At 46.4% G+C, this 24,010-nt stretch overlaps 1 protein-coding gene across 2 annotated transcripts in view; it reads right to left on the reverse strand.

Moving 5' to 3' along the window:
- Positions 1-23,331, reverse strand: part of ARMC2 (armadillo repeat containing 2) — a 303,914-nt gene extending 280,583 nt beyond the window's left edge. The window contains exon 1 of one of the 2 annotated variants that reach the window (XM_069726243.1): positions 22,964-23,331. The gene's annotated coding sequence lies outside the window, so the exon portion shown is untranslated. The remainder of the gene's footprint in view (positions 1-22,963) is intronic. The other variant, XM_069726248.1, reaches the window with a different exon arrangement.
- Positions 23,332-24,010: the final 679 nt, after the last annotated feature.

Here is a 24,010-nt window from a genome sequence, read left to right on the forward strand (position 1 = left end):
GGATTCGTGCCCTGGTGCACTAAATATGTTTGCCGCTCACACATGTCCTTACACCTGCTTCAGACTGGGCGGCCTCATCTGATCCCTTATCGCCTGCCGCGGCCATGAGGACACCCAGTCTGAAGAAGGCGGAAGGAGATGAGTGAACACAGGCAAACATATGCACTGCACATGCCCATCAATCACACCCTCGCTGTCCAAAAAAATAAGACACCGAGGGCCGTTGTTTCGAGCAGGGGAGATGCACAGGCGCAGCCAGCTAACCAATGATGTCAAAAGACGGGCAGCGCTAACAAGGGTGGTGCTGCGTGTCATTACAAAGGAAAGTCACACCTCAGGGACATTGTAATGGTCTCTAATGAGACACATTTTGTACGTGTTGAGTTCCACGTGGGCAAGGAGAAAAAGTCAGCCACCTCGTACAAATGCAGCAGTACTGCTGTACAAGGTGGCTGATATACATAGAAACACCTGTGGGTGGGGGGCAGGCTCCCTTCAATTTCAGTTCATGTGCCTGCGTGGCGTTTGCAGGTCACGTTGCAAGCTACACAGCAGGGGAACAGCTGGCGTTGCTGAACCCCACTGACACATTGACTGGTGTTTTTCTCTGTGCAGATTGCATGTCCGGGCAAAAACTAGCGGTGTTAGAGCCCAGGGTCAGCAGGAGGAGGAGGAGAGGAGCAAAGTGTAGGCCGAAGCCTGCACTGGTGGCAGATTTTGGTCGGTTGTGCCAGCGTGGCTTGTGCTGGACACGATGCCGGCTACACAGCGGGGGAACAGCAGGCGGTGCTGAACCCCACTAACACATTGGCTGGTGTTTTTCTCTGTGCAGCTAGCATGTCCGGGCAGAAACTGGCGTTGTTTGAGCCCAGGGTCAGCAGGAGGAGGAGAGGAGCAGAGTGTAGGCCGAAGCCTAGTTGAACCAATTTCAAAGGTTACCTTTAACCCCCCCCTCAGGTGTTGCAAGGTACAAGAGCCACACCTTGTGCAGCATTAATGCTGCACAAGTAAAAGGTTGCTCTATTTGTTTTGCTCCTTGCACACGCTGACTAAAACACGTACACTATTTAGCCCATTATACTGTCAAACAGTTGTGGAGGCGTGACTTGTCTTTTTAACGAGACGCAGCACAGGTGTCAAAATTTGCACCTAGGTACTGGGCGCAGATTCCTGAGCGTTGTTATTTGCTGTACAGGAGTCTGCGCTATTGTGATCCCTTGGCCATGCGCTGTGAGCGCTTCCTGTCTTCTGACCTCATTTCATGTCGGCCGTTGCGGTTAGCGATGGACATGAATCCCAGACCCACAGTGTGTTTTCAAACAATCACACTACGTGGCTGGGATTCGTGGCCTTGTGCAGTAAATAGGTTTGCCGCTTACACATGTCCTTACACCGGCTCCAGACTGGGCGGCCTCAGCTGATCCCTTATCGCCTACCACGGCCAGGAGGCCGCACAGTCTGAAGAAGGCGGAAGGAGATGAGTTAAGACAGGCGAACATATGCACTGCTCGTGCCCATAAACCACACCCTCGCTGACAAAATAAATATGACAACGAGGGGCGTTGTTTCTAGCAGGGCGGATGCACAGGCGCAGCCAGCTAACCATGATGACAAAAGACGGGAAACGCTACCAAGGGGGGTGCTGCGTATCATTACAAAGGAAAGTCACACCTCAGGGACAGTGGAATGGTCTCAATGAGACACATTTTGTACGTGTTGAGTTCCACGTGGGCAAGGAGAAAAAGTCAGCCACCTTGTACAAATGCAGCAGTACTGCTGTACTAGGTGGCTGTTATACATAGAAACACCTGGGGGGGTGGGGCCAGGTTCCCTTTTAATTTCAGTTCCTGTGCCTGCATGGCGTTTGCAGGTCACGTTGCCGGCTACACAGCAGGGGAACAGCTGGCGTTGCTGAACCCCACTAACACATTGGCTGGTGTTTTTCTCTGTGCAGCTAGCACTTCCGGGCAAAAACTAGCGGTGTTTGAGCCCAGGGTCAGCAGGAGGAGGAGAGGAGCAGAGTGTAGGCCGAAGCCTGCACTGGTGGCAGCTTTTGTTCTGTTGTGCCAGCGTGGCTTGTGCTGGACACGTTGCCGACTACACAGCAGGGGAACAGCTGGCGGTGCTGAACCCCACTGACACATCACCTAGTGTTTTTTTCTGTGTAGACAACACTTCCAGGTGGCAACTGACAGTGTTGAAACCCAGGGAATCAAAGAGGAGCAGAGTGTAGGCCGAAGCCTGCAGTGGAGCAAGTTGAAAGGGAACCTTTAACCCCCCCCCCCAGGCATTTGTTGCTGAAAGAGCCATCTTGTACAGCAGTAATACTGCACATGGAAAATGGTGGCTCCGAAAATTATGCTCCTTGCAAACGCTGAAGTACACACTCATATAATGTGTCCCCTCACACCGTCAAACCATCCCGGAAGTGGGACTTTCCTTTGTAATGTGACACAGCACAGCCGTCATTCCAACCCCCTTGGTGCCGGGCACCACCTCCTCAACGTTGTTTGGTTCTGTCACGGAGCCCGCACTGTAATGTTATCCCTTGGCCATGCACAGTTAGCGGTGCCCGTCTTCTGACATCATGTAGGTGTCAGGCTGGCAGTGCCTGTGCGTCCAAGCTGCCCGAGATCCAACCTTGCAGTGTCATCTAATGTAGTCCCACTGCGGGCCAGGGATCCATGGGCATGCGCAGTGCATATCATCGCCTCTCACTCACCTCCTTCCTGCTTCTTCAGACTGTGCGGCGTCACGGCCGTGGCATGCTATTAGGGATCAGCTGACGCCGCCTAGTCTGAAGAAGCGTGAAGAAGGGGAGTGAGAGGCTAGTATATGCACTGCGCATGGCCATGGATACCAGGCCCACTGTGGGATCACATTAGACGACACTGCGAGGTGTGATTTCGGGCAGCGTGGACGCACAGGCGCAGCCAGGACGACAACAAATGATGTCAGAGGACGGGCAGCGCAAACTGTGCATGGCCAAGGGATAACATAACAGCGCAGGGTCCATGACGGAATCAAACAACGCTAAGGAGGCAGCGCACGGTGCCAAGGGGGTAGCAATGACGGCTGTGCTGTGTCACATTACAAAGGAAAGTCCCACCTCCGGGACGGTTGGACGGTGTGAGGGGACACATTACATGAGTGTGTAGTTCAGCGTTTGCAAGGAGCATAATTTCAAGAGCGACCTTTCCCTTGTGCAGTATTAGTGCTGCACATGGTGGCTCTTTCAGTAACAAACGCCTAGGGGGGGGGGGGGGACAGGTCCCCTTACATTTTAGTTGTGCCAGCGTGGCGGTCGCATGACACGTTGCCGGATACACAGCTGGGGATCAGCTGACGTTACTGAACCCCAATAACAGAGGAGCGACTGTTGACTGTGCACACAGCACTTCCAGGCACCAACTGGCGGTGTTAGAGCCCAGGGACAGCAGGAGGAGCAGATTGGAGGTATTGCCGCACACACAGCTGGGGATCAGCTGACGTTACTGAACCCCAATAACAGAGGAGCGACTGTTGACTGTGCACACAGCACTTCCAGGCACCAACTGGCGGTGTTAGAGCCCAGGGACAGCAGGAGGAGCAGAGGAACAGAGTGTAGGCCGAAGCCTGATTGGAGCAAGTTGAAAGGAAACCTTTAACCCCCCCCCCCCAAGACGTTTGTAGCTGAAAGAGCCATGTTGTGCAGCACTAAGGATGCAAAAGGAAAAGGTTGCTCTTTTAATTATGCTCCTTGCAAACACCGAAGTAAACACTAAAAATGTGTCCCTTTATACCGTTAAACCGTTCCGGAGGTGCGAATTTCCTTCGTAATGGGACACAGCACAGCTGTCATTCCTATCCCCTTGATGCCGTGCGCTGCCTCCTCAGCGTTGTTTTAAGCTGCCACGGAGCCTGCGCTGTTCTGTTAGCCCTTGGCCATGCCCAATTAGCGCTGCCTGTCTTCTGACATAATTTGGTGTCAGGCTGTCAGTGCCTGTGCGTCCACGCTGCTCCAGATCCCACCTCGCAGTCTCATCTAACGTAATCCCACTGCGGGCCTTGGAACCATGGGCATGCACAGTGCATAACCTCGACTCTCACTCCCCTCCTTCCCTCTTCTTCAGACTGTGCGGTGTCACGGCCGTGGCATGCTAGGGATCAGCTGACGGCGCACAGTCTAAAGAAGGCGGAGGGAAATGAGCGAGAGCCCGAGGGGAAGATATGCACTGCGCATGCCCATGGATCCCAGGCCCGCAGTGTGACTCAATCAGAAGACACTGCGAGGCGGGATCTCGGGCACCGCGGCCGCACAGGCGCAGCCAGCCTGACACCAAATTATGTCAGAAGACAGGCAGCGCAAATAGGGCATGCCCAAGGGATAACAGAACAGCGCAGGCTCCGTGACAGCTTAAAACAACGCTGAGGAGGCAGCGCATGGCACCAAGGGGGTAGGAATGACGGCTGTGCTGCGTCACATTACGAAGGAAAGTCCCAGCTCCGGGACGGTATAACGGTATCAGTGAACACATTTTATAAGTGTTAAGTTCTGCGTGTGCAAAGAGCTAAAAAAAAAGAGCTACCTTTTCCTTGTGCAGCATTACTGCTGCACAAGATGGCTCTTTCAGTAACAAACGACGGGGGGGGGGGGGGGGACAGGTTCCCTTACATTTAGGTTGTTGTGCCAGCGTGGCGGTCGCAGGACACATTGCCGGCTACACAGCTGGGGATCAGCTGACGTTACTGAAACCCAATAACACTGGGTCGTATGTTTTTACTGTGCAGCCTGCACTTCTGAGCCGCAACTGGCGGTGTTGGAGCCCAGGAATAGCAGTTCAGGTGGTAGAAAGATGAACACAGCAGGAGACCTGGATGACACCCAATTACTTAATCAGGCAGAGGAGTGGCAAATTCCTGCGAGATCCAGGCCTGGTTCATTTTCAGGAAAGTAAGCCGGTCAACGTTATCGGAGGATAGTCGCATGCGACGGTCTGTTAGTACACCACCTGCGGCACTAAAGACACGTTCCGATAAGACACTAGCCGCAGGGCAAGCCAGCACCTCCAATGCATACTGGCTTAGCTCTGGCCATGTATCCAGCTTAGAGACCCAAAACTTGAACGGGGAAGAGCCGTCTGGGAGTACAGTAAGAGGGCAAGCCATGTAGTCTGTCACCATCTGACGGAACCGTTGCCTCCTGCTGACTGGAGCCGCCGGTGATGGTGTAGACATTTGGGGCGGGCACACAAAAGTGTGCCAGAGTTGTGCCATACTGGGCTTGCCTTGGGCAGAGGCACTGCTTCTGCTCCCTCTTTGGGCAGAGCCTCCCCCACTGCCTCGACGCACTGAGCTGCTTTGTAAAGCACTAGCAGCACTCCTCTCAGTTGGACAGGAGAAGATGATGGAATTCACCAGTGTGTCGTGGTACTCCCGCAATTTACGCTCCCGGGTCAACGCAGGGATGAGGTTTTGGACGTTGTCCCGGTAGCGAGGATCGAGGAGGGTGAACACCCAATAATCAGGCATGTTGAGAATGTGGTCGATGCGGCGGTCGTTTCTCAGGCACTGCAGCATGAAATCCACCATGTGCTGCAGAGTGCCAACCGGCCCAGAAACGCTGTCCCCTGCTTGAGACATGATCTCTGCCCGCTCGTCATCACCCCACCCTCGCTGTACACACTGACCACTGGACAATTGTGTCGCTCCCTCCTCTGGACGGAGCTCTTCCTCCTCCATTGACTCCTCCTCATCCTCCTCACAAATTGGCCCCTGCGTACCCCTTTGTGAGGAACCACGTGGCGCTGACTCTCCAGAAGCTGATGGAAAAGGTGACTCCTCATCCTCCACCTCTTCCACCACATCATCCCTTAACCCTTGCAAAGTTTGCTGAAGCAGGCAGATAAGGGGGACAGTCATGCTGACTAGTGCATCATCTGCACTTGCCATCCGCGTGGAATAATCAAAAGGACGCAAAACCTGGCAGACGTCCTTCATAGTGGCCCACTCTGTGGTTGTGAAGTCTGATCGGCGCTGACTGCGACTTCTTTGCGCCTGATGCAGCTGGTACTCCATAACTGCTTGCTGCTGCTCACACAACCGCTCCAACATATGTAACGTGGAATTCCACCGGGTAGGTAGGTCACATATGATGCGGTGTTCCGGAAGGCGGAATCGGCGCTGCAGAGCAGCAATGCGGGATCTGGCCAAGCTGGAACGCCGCAAGTGAGCACACTCTAGGCGGACCTTGTGCAGCAGGGCATCAAGATCCGGATAGTCCCTCAGAAAACTCTGCACAACCAAATTGAGCACATGTGCCAGACATGGGATGTGAGTGAGGTTGCCAAGGGCCAAAGCTGCCACCAGATTTCGGCCATTGTCACACACTACCATGCCTGGCTGGAGATTCGCTGGCAGTAACCACACATCGCTCTCCTGCTTTATGGCATTCCAGAGCTCCTGCGCTGTGTGGCTTCGATGCCCCAATGAAACTAGTTTCAAGACGGCCTGCTGACGTTTGGCCACGGCTGTGCTCATGTCGGTCATAGGTAAACGTTCACGGGTCCATGTGGGGGTGGACTGTGACGGATCCTGCAGAGAGGAATCAGAGGAACTGGTGTAAGAGGAGGAGTCGATGCGTACAGACTGGATTCCTGCAATCCTTGGAGTGGGCAGGACACGTCCTGCGCCACTCGCACGATCTGTACCTGGCTCAACAACATTAACCCAATGGGCAGTGAGGGAAACATATCGCCCCTGTCCATGCTGACTGGTCCACGCATCGGTGGTGAGGTGGACCTTGCTACTGACGGCGTTCAGTAGCGCATGTTTTATGTTTGCCTCAACATGCCTGTGCAGGGCAGGGACAGCCTGCCTGCTGAAGTAAAAGCGGCTGGGCACCTTGTACTGTGGGACTGCCAATGCCATCAAGTCACGGAAGCTGTCAGTCTCCACCAGCCTGAACGAGAGCATTTCCAGGGACAACAGTTTGGCAATGCCTGCATTCAGAGCCTGTGCTCGGGGGTGGTTGGCCGAGAATGCCCGCCTTTTCTCCCATGCCTGTACTACCGATGGCTGTAGAGTAGACTGGGAGTGTGAGGATGACTGGGAAGGTGGTGCTGTGGGTGGAATTACACAAGGTCTCTGGGAGGAAGCCAAACCAGCTGTGCGTGAGCTGGAGGAAGAGGCAACACGAGCTGAAGAGGTGGTAGCTGCCGCTGTTGGTTGGCCTACATCTTCAGTGTGTTTCTGTAACTCCACCGCGTGCCTGGTCCGCACATGTTTCCACATATTTGTGGTATTGAGGTTGCTGACATTTTTCCCTCTTTTTACTTTATGATGACACAGCTTGCATTTGACAAAACAAATGTCATCTGCAACTGTGTCAAAAAAGGACCAGGCACTGCAAGTCTTGGGAGCGCCCTTTTTGGCTTTGGAAAGAGACAGGCTCCTAACGGGTGCCAAAGTGGAGGCTACAGGCTCCGCAGTCTTCCCCCTCCCTCTCCCTCTTTGGCCCGTAAGAGGAAGCTCTTCCTCTGAGCTGCTCCCACCACCTTCCTGTTCCTCACGCCACGATGGGTCAAGGACCTCATCATCTCCACTACCCTCTGCCACCAACTGCTCCTCCTGGGTAGTCTCAGCAGCACAGTACGCACGAGAAAGCGGCACCTGAGTTTCATCATCAGATGCGTACTGCGCTGTGGTCACCGGAGGCACTGGCCCACCTGCCTCTTCAGAGTCAGAGAGAAAAAGGTGTTGGGCATCACTGCACACTGCCTCTTCTTCCATTTCTCCAATGCTGCTTGGCTGGCCCCCTGTTTCCAAGCCAAGAGATTCAGAGAACAGAAGTAGAGACGGCTCCTGTCCTGGGCTCTCTGACTGCCTGGCCAATTTGGCAGGTGGTGAAGAGACAGATGGCTGCTCTCCAGTGCTCTGTGCCTGAGAGGATGTGGCACTAACTGAAGTCGATGCCGAGGCGTTAGCTGCCATCCACCCGACAACGGCTTCAATTTGGTCTTCACGCAGCAGCGGTGCACGGCGCTCTCCGACAAAGCTGCGCATGAAGGACTGTTCCCTGCTGAAACTGAGTGACGACGAGTCACCGGCGCCCGCAGCAGGCACAGAATCACCACGTCCTCTCCCTGCTCCTCTCCCTGCTCCGCGCCCACGCCCACGTGCCTTACTCCCTGCCCTCTTCATCTTGGTTGACAGATAAAGATAAGCAGAAAAGTACTAAGGCCTTAGTGTGCTTATTCCTGTAATGCTCCTCCTAACAGGTGTAAGAAACACTAATGTTGTAAATTGTGGACTAAACTTTATTATTTTTCAAATGTGGCCTACACAAGTGTAAGTTGTGTTTGGTGAACTTAACCTTTTTTTTGGTGCAGATCGGGCTACAGAGCTAGTTTAAATCACACGGAGACCGTGCAGACAGCCGTAAACGGCGCTGCAAGGCCAAGAAACCCTCCTCTAGGTTATCCTATATAGTGTTTTTCCACTATTTAGCTGGATACAAGTGGAAAGACACTAATATGAATTTTTTTTTTCAAATTTTAAACTGGCTGCACTATTTGAAAAAAAGGAAATTGTTTTTCAAGGTATGAGGCAGTAACGCACCCTGAGCTGAATCCAACCGGCTATGGCTGCACACAGACTACAGGGCGAGCTGGGCTCACACGGAGACCGTGCAGACAGCCGTAAACGGCGCTGCAAGGCCAAAAAACCCTCCTCTAGGTTATCCTATATAGTGTTTTTCCACTATTTAGCTGGATACGAGTGGAAAGACACTAATAGGAATTTTTTTTTTCAAATTTTAAACAGGCTGCACTATTTGAAAAAAAGGAAAATTTTTCTCAAGGTATGAGCCAGTAACGAACCCTGAGCTGAATCCAACCGGCTATGGCTGCACACAGACTACAGGGCGAGCTGGGCTCACACGGAGACCGTGCAGACAGCCGTAAACGGCGCTGCAAGGCCAAAAAACCCTCCTCTAGGTTATCCTATATAGTGTTTTTCCACTATTTAGCTGGATACGAGTGGAAAGACACTAATAGGAATTTTTTTTTTCAAATTTTAAACAGGCTGCACTATTTGAAAAAAAGGAAAATTTTTCTCAAGGTATGAGCCAGTAACGAACCCTGAGCTGAATCCAACCGGCTATGGCTGCACACAGACTACAGGGCGAGCTGGGCTCACACGGAGACCGTGCAGACAGCCGTAAACGGCGCTGCAAGGCCAAAAAACCCTCCTCTAGGTTATCCTATATAGTGTTTTTCCACTATTTAGCTGGATACGAGTGGAAAGACACTAATAGGAATTTTTTTTTTCAAATTTTAAACAGGCTGCACTATTTGAAAAAAAGGAAAATTTTTCTCAAGGTATGAGCCAGTAACGAACCCTGAGCTGAATCCAACCGGCTATGGCTGCACACAGACTACAGGGCGAGCTGGGCTCACACGGAGACCGTGCAGACAGCCGTAAACGGCGCTGCAAGGCCCAAAAACCCCCCTCTAGGTTATCCTATGTAGTGTTTTTCCACAATAGAGCTGGAGACTGGTGGAAAAACACTAATAGGAAATTTGAGAAAAAATGTGCAGCAGGCTGCACTAAGAGCAAAAAAGAACAACTGTGTGAGGCAGTGTGAACCCCCCCTGAGCTGAATACAACCGGGTATATGGCTGCACACAGACTACAGAGTGAGCTGCACACACACACACACAGAGACCTTGCAGAACGCTGTTAAAACAGCGCTGCAAGGCAAGAGCAAGGTGAACAGTGAAGAACACACAGCGTTTTGCTAAATTAGCCTTTGGAAAGGAAAATAAAGCAATTAGCTAGCTCAACTGGCCCTCAGTTAGAACACAGCGTCCTGTCCCTAACTGAAATCACAGCAGAGTGAGCGCAAAATGGCGGCAGCGCTTTTTTATAGTGCAGAGTGACATCATTTCAGCAGCCAATCCAAGCCTTGCCAGTACTTACATGCCCACCATGCTAAACAGGATGTGCCCACACTTTCATTCATTCCTCATTGGCTGCTGCGTTCAATTTGAATTCTGGGAACTTCCGATTCCGGTATCCGATACGCGGGAAGTATCGGAATTCAGTATCGGAATTCCGATACCGCAAATATCGGCCGATACCCGATACTTGCGGTATCGGAATGCTCAACACTACTCAGAAGGGAAGGAGCGCCGTTTGACTTTTCAATGCAAAATTGACAGGAATTGAGATGGGACGCCATGTTGCGTTTGGAGAGCCACTGATGTGCCTAAACATTGAAACCCCCCACAAGTGACACCATTTTGGAAAGTAGACCCGCTAAGGAACTTATCTAGAGGTGTGGTGAGCACTTTGACCCACCAAGGGCTTCACAGAAGTTTATAATGCAGAGCCGTAAAAATAAAACAAACATTTTTTCCCACAAAAATTATTTTTTAGCCCCCAGTTTTGTATTTTCCCGAGGGTAACAGGAGAAATTGGACCCCAAAAGTTGTTGTCCAATTTGTCCTGAGTGTGCTGATACCCCATATGTGGGGGGGGGGACCACCGTTTGGGCGCATGGGAGGGCTCGGAAGGGAAGGAGCGCCATTTGCAATGCAGACTTAGATGGAATGGTCTGCAGGCGTCACATTGAGTTTGCAGAGCCCCTTATGTACCTAAACAGTGGAAACCCCCCACAAGTGACACCATTTTGGAAAGTAGACCCCATAAGGAACATATGTAGATTTGTTGTGAGAGCTTTGAATCCCCAAGTGTTTCACTACAGTTTATAATGCAGAGCCGTAAAAATAAAACAAACATTTTTTCCCACAAAAATTATTTTTTAGCCCACAGTTTCGTATTTTTCCAAGGGTAACAGGAGACATTGGACCCTAAATATTGTTGTCCAATTAGTACTGAGTACGCTGATACCTGATATGTGGGGGGGAACCACTGTTTGAGCGCATGGCAGAGCTCGGAAGGGAAGGAGCATCATTTGGAATGCAGACTTAGATGGATTGGTCTGCAGGCGTCACATTGTGTTTGCAATCAAAAGTTGTTGTCCAATGTGTCCTGAGTACGCTGATATCCCATATGTTGGGGTAAACCCCTGTTTGGGCACACGAGAGAGCTCGGAAGGGAAGGAGCACTGTTTTACTTTTTCAACGCAAAATTAGCTGGAATTGAGATCGGACGCCATGTCGCATTTGGAGAGCCCCTGATGTGCCTAAACAGTGGAAACCCCCCAATTATAACTGAAACCCTAATCCAAACACACCCCTAACCCTAATCCCAACAGTAACCCTAACCACACCTCTAACACTGACACACCCCTAACCCTAATCCCACCCCTATTCCCAACTGTAAATGTAATCCTAACCCTAACTTTAGCCCCAACCCTAACCGTAGCCCTAACCCTAGCCCCAACCCTAACCCTAGCCCTAACCCTAACCCTAGCCCTAACCCTAGCCCTAACCCTAATGGGAAAATGGAAATAAATACATTTTTAAAAAAAAAAATAATTTTTCCCTACCTGAGGGGGTGATGAAGGGGGGTTTGATTTACTTTTATAGCGTTTTTTTTTTTTAGCGGATTTTTATGATTGGCAGCCGTCACACACTGACAGACGCCTTTTATTGCAAAAAATATTTTTTGCGTTACAACATTTCAAGACCTATAATTCTTCCATATTTTGGTCCACAGAGTCATGTGAGGTCTTGTTTTTTGCGGGACGAGTTGATGTTTTTATTGGTAACATTTTCGGGCACGTGACATTTTTTGATCGCTTTTATTCCGATTTTTGTGAGGCAGAATGACCAAAAACCAGCTATTCATGAATTTCTTTTGGGGGAGGCGTTTATACCGTTCCGCGTTTGGTAAAATGGATAAAGCAGTTTTATTCTTCGGGTCAGTACGATTACAGCGATACCTCATTTATATCATTTTTTTATGTTTTGGCGCTTTTATACGATAAAAACTATTTTATAGAAAAAATAATTATTTTTGCATCGCTTTATTCTGAGGACTATAACTTTTTTATTTTTTCGCTGATGATGCTGTATGGTGGCTCATTTTTTGCGTGACAAGATGACGTTTTCAGCGGTACCATGGTTATTTATATCCGTCTTTTTGATCGCGTGTTATTCCACTTTTTGTTTGGCGGTATGATAATAAAGCGTTATTTTTTGCCTGGTTTTTTTTTTTTTTACCACGTTCACTGAAGGGGTTAACTAGCGGGATGATGACGTGGTGATATTAAATATGTGTACTTTTTTTTTTTTTTTTTATATTTAGATAAAGAAATTCATTTATAGGAACAATATTTTTTTTTTTTGGGGGGGGGGAATTTTTTTAAATTTTTTTTTACACATGTGAAAATATTTTTTTGTACACTATAACATTGCCCCGGGGGGGCATCATGTTATAGTGTAAGATCGCTGATCTGACACTTTGCTGTGCACTGTGTCAGATCAGCGATCTAACATGCACAGCTCCAGGCTTCACAGTGACTGCTCTGAGCAGGCGCTGTGAAGTCACCTCCCTCCCTGCAGGACCCGGATGCCGTGGCCATTTTGGATCCGCGGCTTACAGCGAGGAAGGAGGTAAGAGACCTTCGGGGGGCTCCGGGGGTCTCAGGGAAGCACGCAGGGAGCCCCATCCCTGCGCGATGCTTCCCTGTACCGCCGGCACACTGCGATCATCTTTGATCGTGGTGTGTCGGGGTTAATGTGCCGGGAACGGTCAGTGACCACTCCTGGCACATTGTGCCGGATGTCAACTGTGATAGGCAGCTGACACCCGGCCACGATCGGCCGCGCTCCCCCGTGAGCGCGGCCGATCGCTATGACGTACTATCCTGTCGGTGGTCATACGGGCCCACCCCACCTCGACGGGATAGTATGTCAGATGTCAGAAAGGGGTTAAAGGAATTTTCCCACTAACAAAGTTAATTTTAATCAATAGATCTTTGAGTAGTTGGAGTGATGGCGTCTCTGCACGCTTGCTCCCTACTCCGGCAGGGACGCAGACTCATTCACTTCAGCAACGCACCTCCTCCTCCATTCTCTCCTGCCTGGGGTCTGCACACTGCTCGCAGATCCCTGGGGGCTCCCCCAGGTTCCCCGCCTTCCAGCGTCGGTCTGTGCAGCTGATCCATCCTTGCAGGAATATACAAGTATCCTTGCCGGCGATTGGAAGGAGGATGGATCAGCTGCACAGACCAACGCTGGAAGGCGGGGAACCTGGGGGAGCGTCTGACAAGCGCAGTGCGCATGCCCAGGAATCCCAGCCCCGCACTGTGCATAATGCATAACACAGTGCGGGGCGGGGATTCAGTAACAGGGTGGCCGCACTGCCCACACAGGCGCCGTCAGGAACCCGGCATTGAGCTGTGACTGCCAATTCTCACTGCGCCTGCCCCAGGCAGGCACGCACAGCGCAGGCACCGGATTTAAGAAGAACAGCGCGCAGGGGGCGGCGACCATCGCCCCAGAAGAGATGAGTGACGGCAGTTGGGCGCTTCACAGAGGAGGCTTCAGACCCGCCACCGTGGACAAAGATAGGTATTTTTGAAAAGTTTCAAAGCGCTTTATTTTAGTAATACATGAACACAAAACTAAAAGAGCCACCTTGTTAGAATGCAGCATTACTGCTGCACAAGGTGGCTCTTTTAGTTTATAACGGCTGGAGGGGGTGACAGTGGCCCTTTAAATTCCGCAATTGGATGTGTTTACAAAAAATGTTCCTGTAGTAACATGGTCTGATCATACCATATCTCCTGGGCAGAGAAGGAAACAAAAAAGGGGATACAGACAGGACAGCATTGGATCACAAATGATTCTTTCCCATCCCCACGCCAGTGCCATAGAGACAGATTAAAAAAAAAAAAAAAAAACATTACAGAGCATTAGATCAGTGATCTGCTAGTTGGAAGTTGATGTCCAATCCTGGGGCATTGTAATAAACTGAAAAAAAAGTTGATTACAATTGTAAAAATATGTTTTTTTAAAAATCGCAAAATAAGGAACAAAAAAAAAAGAAAAATATTAATCCAATATTTATTTATGTTAAAAAGTACACATTTGGAGGATCGCTATGTATCCCCCAGGATGGGCATAGAAGCGTATTAAATCCGCTGGAGTGCATTGCAGTCACAGGCATAGCTCTGGCTGCAGTGCAAAATAAATGCAAGTGTGGACCTGGTCAAGTTATTTGACCAAGGCAAAGTTAAGGAAAACCCATTAAGGGCTTTTATTTTTGGAGCGAACCACTGGATGGTAGTGTGGTGGTTCGGTTCCTCCAGGCCTGGTCTTACAAGTGGCCCATGGCCACAGATAACATTTAAAAACCCTACAGCAAAGGGTTGGGTGTGTCATTTTTGGCTTGCAAACTGCAGAGCAGATGGCTCTGCAAGGCTCAGCCTGTGTGAAGTAACACGGAGCCAAGCGAAACTAAAAGGCCTGGCATCCCTCAACGTGACACGGTGGTGCAGTCGCCCACGGCAACCAATCTCAGATACGGACTGTCTTGATTCCAGGCTGCAATCCGGAGGATACCATTTGTTTTCCGTTTGTGAGTACGATGGACATTAAAATCACTTTGTTTTGAACTTTCCTGTGGTCCCTGCCTATCTGTAACACTGCACCAACCTCGCTGCACTACAGGTAGTGCAGATCTATTTTTTGTCATGCCGATTCGGCATGAGAAAACAATCGCAGCTTGCTGCAAGTGCATCTGATAATCGGATCACACGCACCAATGTATGGGAGAGCGTGAAACATCGGGCTGCACTCAGATATCATCTGAGTGCAGTCTAACATCCACGAACAAACAGATAATAGAGAAGATGGAGAAATTAAGTTCTCCCTCTCCGCACATGTACTGTGATTATCTCATGTGAGAGAATCAGATCACAGTGGCATGACACTCTGCTCAAAGTGACAGAGTTTGAGCCAAGTGTCATTAGTATAATCGTCCCAGTTCTCTCATGCGAGATCCCAGCCTCTGACAGTGTCCAGCACCACCCATATGGTGGTATATCCTGGAAAATCCATTATATAAATGACTCAGCTACTCACATTATTCACTTGTATTGAGCAAGGAAACACACGGCTAGTTGGAATGTGGCTGAAAGTATACATATCACATATGTAACACCTGCACTGGGAACTGTTAGGGCAGCTACTGGTATACTGGGATTTACAGACACTAAGAAGAGCTTTGCAGCTGCTGTTATACCAGGACCTACAGACATTAGCAGATTTTCCTCTGAGCTGCAGTGGACTACAATTCCCAAGGACCCCTGGACTACAATTCCCAGGGATCCTTGTTTGAGTCAGATGACACAGCTTGGATTGGAGGAGGAGGGACTTGGAGGCAGGAGCTGGGGAGAAAGTGAAACTAAGAATTCAGAGGAAGAAAAGAGCGTGGTATCTTGTTGGGAGAGACGGAGCACGGGGGACTTGCCTGGCCCCATGCTGCAGGGTTGCTGTCCTCCCGGATATACTCGTGTTGCTGGAGAGAGTGCGACTTTGTTTTACCCTCTGGAGCAAGTTGCATCAAGAACTTGGAGAGTTCTGCCTGCACTCCCACCGTATAAAGGACTGAATCCGGCCGCCCCCAGCTGGTGTCCAGAGAACCATCCAACCGTTAGAGACTTGCCGTGAGTAACTTTCTGAGACTTGTGGTCCTACCAGCGTTATTTACAGTGAGTACATTACAGCCCAGACTATTGCCAGTTATATTCGTCTAAGTGCACCAACTGTTTTAATTTGCGCGCCTGCATCCGCGGCAACTGGGCCCCAACGTTTGGACTGAGTTAAACTAGAAGAAACAAACAAAAAAAACCCTACTACGTTATACTTGCAGGGTTGAAGTAGAATTAGAGTGAGATGTGTATATGACCTTGACAGAGCACAGTTATTTGTTTTTCATGTTATTCTTTTAAATCCATCTAATTTATGCTGCATAGCAATAAACCTGTTAAACTGTTTTACTCCTGATCCCTGTTAGTGTGTACTGAGTGGCAGGGGCTTCCCGAATCAGCCCCTGGCAGAAGATAATAGCCCTTCTGCAGTCCCAGAGAGAGAACTCCAATCAAGATTCGGGTGGAGGCACTGCGCCCTGGAGAGGTGAGACCCCCCATAACACCCAGTGTACCGTGGTAGCCCTAAAGGGGTGTTACACATACTTGCATTCACATGACTTTGGAATCTCAGCAGTGACTTGTCATTCACAGACAGGAAGCAGGTGGAGGTGTCGGTGAATCACAGATAGAGAGGAAATTACCCATTGTACAGTCTGACCTCTGTTCACCAAAATCTAATTACCAGAAAACTTCAAATGGTGATTAACAAAGAAACAAAAAGCAGATTTCTTCACCAAAGGTATCAATCTAATCAGTATCACAGCGCCATTACAGTCTTTACTTAAAACAATGTGTGACAAGATCTCTTTAATGATTGTACTGTGAGCATTGAAGTGCGACTGACCTGTCTAAGCAAGCCACTAAATGATTGACAGTCGTTTAACAGCCTCAAATGGCCAGTGTAAATATGCCCTAAATATGGCAGGTGTCACCCACCATGTCTATTTTTTCATATAACACTGCTGCCCAGTCAAAACCTAATGTAAAATAAAAATGATAATCAGTTATGAACAACTAAGATCTATGACATTTTAAGGTGTTGCAGAAATGCACTGTCACGACTCGGATGTCAGGTGACCTGGGACCAGGGGCCCCTTCCCCGTCCCTAATGCTAGGGGTCACCCTAGCTTGCCCTGTTCCCCTGGTTACTTCTGAAGGTGAAGATGCCGGGCCACATACCTTTCTTTATCTCCTGAATCTGCCCACCGTCTGTTCCCTTCCCCCACCCAGGGAAGAGGGGAGCAGCTGTGCAGTGCAGTACACCAACCAGACAAACAAGGCAACACAAACAGGGGCAACGGAAAAATACCAGGCATACAAATATTCACTTGCATATAACAGAGGTATGCACTGGGGAGTGGAGGATAGGGAAAACAAAAGTAGGAGAAGGAAAGGGAGTTATCACACTTACTAACCTAAGCAACAGTCACAGATAAACCAACCAAACACCTTCTCAAATAACCACCAAACAACTATCCTCCCAGCCATGCAGCATAAGCTAACTCTGACGATGTGTGTCAGTCAGGACCCAGATTATATAGGGAGGGGCTAACAGTGCTCAGCTGAGAGACAAGACTCCCAGAGCTCCTAACATGGCCGAATAACTCTTGTACAGCCAAAAGAAATTGACACCATTTAAACGGTGAAGTGCTTTTTTTCAGCGCAGGAGTAGGAGCCATCAAATGCAGCAGTCTTCTGGCTCCTTTCTGGCACGGAAACCCTGAACCGAACGGTGGCTCAGTGGTTAGCACTGCAGCCTTGCAGTGCTCGGGTCTTGGGTTCAAATCCCACCAAGGACAACATCTGCAAAGAATTTATATGTTTTTCCCATGTTTGTGTGGGTTTCCACTGGGTTGTCCAGTTTCCTCTCCCTTCCACAGAAATTCTGATGGGGAATTTAGACTGTGAGCCCCATTGGGGACAGTGATAATAATCTCAGTAAAGCGACGCGGAATACGATTGTGCTATGTAAGCAATGCATAATAAATAATAATAATAAATGTCTGTGACACCTACATGCGCCTATTTCATGCTTGCAGGTTTCAGTGTACGTGCTGCGAAATCTGCCACAGAAACAGAAATTTCCGCTTTGGATCGACTATGTGTGAATTTACTGGTAAGATAATGCAAAATGTAATATAAACGTGCCCTTCAGCAATTTCCAAAGGAAAATCCAGAATAGAATTTAGAGGTACTGTAAATAGTAAAAAATGGATTTGTCTGGTTTAACAAAATTATTCTCTTATCCGAGAGAATCCGGCCGATTATTCAAATCACTCGCTGCTCAGACTCCGATCAGTGTGTGATCACAGCGCGGTCTGATTCCCTCGGATGAGAAGATGGAGAAAAAAATGTCTTCTCCATTCTGTCAGTCCATGGAAATCGGACCACACTCAGATGGTTTCCGCGCACTCTTTGGCTTACTTGGTCGAGTGCGATGCGAATATCAGATGAAACTCGTGCATGCTGTGATTTTTTTTTCCCCGGGCCCGTTCTGTATGGGGAATAAATTGGGCATATGCATTGCCCCATCAAATAACATGGCTACCAGTGCTATCCATCATGACGACAAATAGCACTCTGATTACAGTCCCTGTGTGCGCCATAATAATGATGATAAACATGTCCAGATACTTTTAATATATAAACTGTCCATTAAAGTGAAGTATACAGTATTAAAAACGAACACTTTTGGACGCAAGTTATGAGAAACCGTCCTCTACCTCTTGTTGCTTCACCATGCAGCTGTACGCAGGAGAAGAAATATGCAAACGTGTTTGATTTTAATATTTGCAGCATTTCTCTTTGTTGCGGGCAACATTAACCTTTAATGTGGGCTATCTCTGCAAGACGCGGGCACAGATATTACTGACTGTCTCAGAGCTGTGATCACAGAGGTCATGTCATGGGAGGGTAATTTTGTGGGAGGTTATTGTAGCTGGACTACTAGATCTGGGTCAGTGAATAAGATGTATGCTTGGTTACTTATGTTCACCACTTGAATAATTCAGTATGACAAGATTTCACTCTTTGTTTGTATTATTACTAACCTTTTTTTCTACTTTTTGGGCAACAGACAACACTGCTTGCATCATTTGGCTGAGATTTAAATAGCTATACATAAAATGCTTCTCCTGGATACACAGCACCCAATGGCCGTCACGTCAGCCGCTCGCTACCTATCATCTCAGCTAAGCCACTTCTTCTCAGCCAGTAGCAGGAGCGGCCTGAAATCAGACACAGACCAATGGCTTTGCTGTCACTAAGGGAGGGAAATACAGAGAGCTATTGAAGGTCTGCGCTATGTGTCAGAGCTTTTTATTGTAGAGCTGTGAATTTGCTTTTTGTGCTGATTTCACAAAAGAATAGCCAAATCTGTTTTTGAACTCCTTCACGCTTAGAAAAGACAGACCTCTGCACGGTTAAGCCAAAATAAAACACTTAGAACAAATGATACTAAAGCTCAGTTTTCAAAATGACGGATTTCTGCTTGGTTAACTATGTATTTCCCTCTTGTGAAAAAGGTTACGTGTTAACATTCTGACTTAGATCACAAAAATGTGCGTTTGACAAAAATGTGAGTTTGCATCTACGACCCTAACCTTAGATATGCCTGAAAGTAATGAGAAAGTGAAGGAGATGAGAATTTTATGGAGAAAATAATCCTACCGGACTCTAAGGGCTCACGAACAAGTCCGTGGATCTGGGTCCGATGAAGGACAACGGTGCACGGGCTGGCCATGAGTCTCAGACCGGAGCATGACAGCTTCATATATGTCTATGAGGTTGGGGCTGGAGACCCGCGTCCAGTCCGTGCACTGTTGTCCTTGATCGGACCGAGATCCACGAGCCCCAAGTCCTACAGAATAATAGGTGTCATACCAGCACTGCTCGTATTTTGCAACAAAGCTAATGACCTCAATTATAAAGACCTTATTGGTGGCATTTGTCAAAGCTTTGCTATTAGTAGTCTAGTATTCTCAGGAGTATTTTGCATAACTACTTTTCATATTCAGCTCTTTGAATACAGATGTTTAATTTTAGTGACCGGACATAAATGTGGAATTTACAAACTGAAACAAAAAGAATAAAAAATGAAGAACCGACCAAGACTTTTTAAATAGAAAATACCTTCAAGATAGAATTTCAAATACATGTTAGACAGTAGAATGACTTACGAGTTGTACTAAGGAGTTAAACTGTTTTGGATGACGATATGCAAAAGCACATATTAGAAAATTGGGTGCATGGAAAATGTGACGACTGGGAGTTCAAAGCCTGGATATTAATTAAAATATAAGGAAAAGAACAGGGAGTATATTTTTAATCTGTTTTCACTTTTTACAATAATTCTTCCTAGTATATTTTTTTTTTCTAAAATTTGCATACTATGTGATCATGGGTTTTAACTAGTTAACTGAAAGACTTAATTAATAATAAATATGCAAATGAGAAATGATGCCAATAGTACAAATATGTAGGGCTTGGTTTACATTTGTATTGTTTTTGTCACTGTTTTCTGCCTTTGTACAAGTGAGCCAAACTAATTGGACGACTGATTCAGAATGTGTCCCTATTAGTGATGAGCGAATATGCTCGTTACTCGAGATCTCTCTATGTTGCAGACATTTCTCATAATTTGAAGACATAAAGTAATGTATTTAAGTTCAATCATCCTATTTGATTGGAAGGAAGATGGAATGCAGGGGGTTAAATTAGAAAGAGAATTTAAGATCTTGTCATCTCAGTACGGTGACTGTAAAATAAAACCTCTACGTTCTCCCGATTAGAAACGGAGGAGGCAAATTGATCATTCCTTTTGATCCATACATCTACCAATATAAATGTGTGGGTGATTGATTATGTATATTCAGTAATATGTTGAATATACTCTGCTTTTGTGTTGCATCTACATTACTGCTTTTATTCAGCTAACATACAGGCTGTGCTGGATATACATATTTTTAGAAATGGAAGTAAAAAATATGAAAAAAAAAAATGTGCTAGGCTTCCAAATTATATCTGATCTCAAACGCATGGATAGGTGTAATGTTACCGAGTTGGTAAATCCAACATTTCATAACCAGTAAATTAGAATTTACTGCCTCCCCATAAACCTATGGAGGCATCTAGAATGCAACAGGAAGCATAATTGTGTGCCATGATGCTAACCTAAACGACGGGGTAATGACGTCTATTATTGGTAATAATATGTGCAGAATTAATACTAAGCAATTAAGTGCTTACAACTGTGAACTAAGAAAATAAGATATATATTCAGGTCCAAAATGTTATCTGGGAAAATGGTACATATACAATAGTTCTAAGTTATACAGTAGTGTGAGTGTAAATGTATATATTGATCAGAAAGGTCACGCTATATTAAACAGAAGAGTACAATTAAATCTATCACTTATACTTTATTTATTTGGTATAGTTTGGTTCTGAATGTCATTTGCACAGAGAACTTGGTCATTGTCGATATTTACCTCTTTAATATACAATGTTATTTTTTTCTGTTGTGAGGGATACACATATTTGTAAGGACTAAATCGTCACAGACAAGCAATATGGGGTTTATAGAATTGTTCAATTTTTTTGAGTGGAGAGGGGCATTAAGGCTTTCAGTAAAGTTGCCACAAGCAATATTGTCGGAATGCAAAGTTATGGACAAACATACTAAGTTACTATTAAAATCTCGATACAGTTGTTGCTTCCTTTAGCAAAGTGTTACTTGTCCAGTCATCCTTCTTGTGTTTTTGCCTTTCTACATGGCTTCATCCAATGTAGAAAGGCAAAAAGCCAAGAAGGGTGGCTGGACAAAAAACATCAATTGGTCACCCATCCCATTGCTTCAGTGCCAGTACTATCCTTCAACCCCAGGAGCTTTGGCTTGCAATGGCAACTAATGCAACCCAATTACAAAATCTGCCCTTTACTATTATGGCATATTCTCCATTTTTATATCCCAGTTGTGCCTTTATAATCGAGTACTGCATTTCTAGTTACCATTCTTGCCTTTTGGCTTGGTTCTAGTCATAGTTAAGACGGCACCTTCACTTATACTATTTTTGCCATCCTACTATTATTTGGCATTTCATTTTTTTTCTATTCTGACTCCCCGATGTGAGTCCCTCTTGCATCCTCATGCCGAATCATGTCGATGGATTTGTAGGATGCATTATGTCATGCAGGCAGATGGTGACCTTGCTAGTAAAAGTAAAGCATAGTGTGGGTCACTTTAGTATCACATGGTCCAAAGGAATTGAAAGAATGCATGGTTTTCCATCTAGTGCTGGTACACCGGTTATTCCCTTACAGTTTTTGTTTCTATCATGGGTGCATTACTATGCTCTTTCGGTGAATCTAATCATTGGTCTCAGAAGTGATGCCGGTAGCTATGACGAGGTTGCTAAAGGCCATAATTACATTTCTTGCTTATGTTTTTTTTACTCTCGGACAGTCTCTTAATTGTTATTAGGCCAGGGGTTCCTTACATTGCAACCTCAGTTAGCCTTTGTAAATACCATTATGGAAAAGAAAGTCCCCTCTTCAGGGTCTTTAACAGAAACCAAAGCCAGCAGTCCAAAGAACTGAAGAGTTGGTCACAGTAAACTTTTTGGACCTACTCAAACAATACAAAATTATCCTTAAGTTTATTTACTTTTTCTTGGTATGTTAATTTCTCTGTGGGAAATAGACACATTGGGGTAGATTTATCAAGCTAAATGAACCGATATGAGCCACTATGGTAAATTGGGTGCTTATAGGCACTAAAAGATCATATTGGTAAGATATTAATCTCTAGATTATGATAAAGAACACTGCATATTATAGGTATCATGGACTTTTCTCGGTTAGAATGTTTTGCATTTTGCATGGATGACATCCATTTATTAAAAGCAAATATGCTAAAAATATATATTTATTTTTTTAGTAATAATAAAACATACCTTTTTTGAAATGCAAATGGTGCCTGGAAGGTAGGTGGGGTTAATAACATGCCTTTACTCTCCTCATTCTTTCTATTTTTTATTCACATATAAGACATTGTAGTATTGATAATTGCATACACATCTGACATCCGCATAAAGAAACACTAACAGATCTGCTCCTATACAAATGCTTTGACAAGTGATGATTTTGACTCAGGTTAGTAGAACCCAGGGAACCCTCTTAGATAAACCTCATGAAGGACAACGCACCAATGTGAAAAAATAAACACTGGCAAGGACAATTAATATAGACAAACAAAAGTAAAGATGGATACTCTAAGTAAAGATATACTCATAACAGAACAATAATCCAAGTAGGAAAAATAACATTCAACCCAGTAGGAAAAGAATATCTCTTTACCTGCTTCATCTGAAAGCACAGTCGGGGTTAATGACAGGCTGTAATGTCTTCCTGGGAGTTGCTGCTAACAATCCCTGCTGTATATCCGTGGACAGGCGACAACAGTATCTGTATATACCATAGACTTCTTGCTGTATAACAGTGAATTGGGTCAGTAAGAAACAGCTCAAAGGGAGTGGGAGGGCGACAACCAGGGGAAGCAAATCGTGTTGGACTGTGCACAGGTCTGTGGAGAAGTCAAGCTCCAAGTTGGTTTAGGAAGGCAACCAGCTTGTCCGTAATGTCTACGGCAAAATGTTTGGTCCAGTGAAAAAAAACAGATCAGGATCATTTCAAATACTCTCAGGTTCTTTTACATGGACATTCCTGGGATCTGTGTTCATATGCATATTCTTTTGCAAAAATTAGACTGGATCCCAGAATAGGGATTTTCCATTATGGGGATGTTCCTTTGCAGAGATTTCTACAACATATCTGCCATGTATGGATTTACCCTGAGTCCTAATTAATTACCCACTTAGCAGAGGTATTATACATTTTCTACCAGTTTTACTTTTCAAGCAAAGGACACATTTATCTATTCAGATGCCTGTTCTGATGTATGTCTTCTATCTGGGTTTATCATGGATAGATCTCATACCCATCGTAATCTACGGAACAGTTCATATGTCTGGGTTTGGTTTTTTTTGCAAACTGTGTGCGTATAAAAAAACAAGTCAAACACATGTCTGTTTTGATCTGAGTTCCAGGTCAAAATTACCCACACAAGTCCATGGGTCCGTGAAAAATCACTTCCAGCATACATAGTCATGCATGTGCTGTTTGTTTTTAACATTGCACTGAGAAGGAGAAGCTTTGCAATGTATTTATTTTTTCACACAAAAAAAAAAATCACTGATGTTGAAAACTTCAAACACTGATTAAAATCTAGAAAAATTACTGACATTTGAATGAAGCCTTAGACTAATGGTCTGTTGTTTTCCAAAGTAAGGTAAAAAATAAATATATATGTTTTGGCCTTCCCAATGGATAGCAAATCTCAGTGTA

This window comes from Ranitomeya imitator, chromosome 5 (genome assembly GCF_032444005.1).
Source record: "Ranitomeya imitator isolate aRanImi1 chromosome 5, aRanImi1.pri, whole genome shotgun sequence".
NCBI classification, from domain to species: Eukaryota; Metazoa; Chordata; class Amphibia; order Anura; family Dendrobatidae; genus Ranitomeya; species Ranitomeya imitator.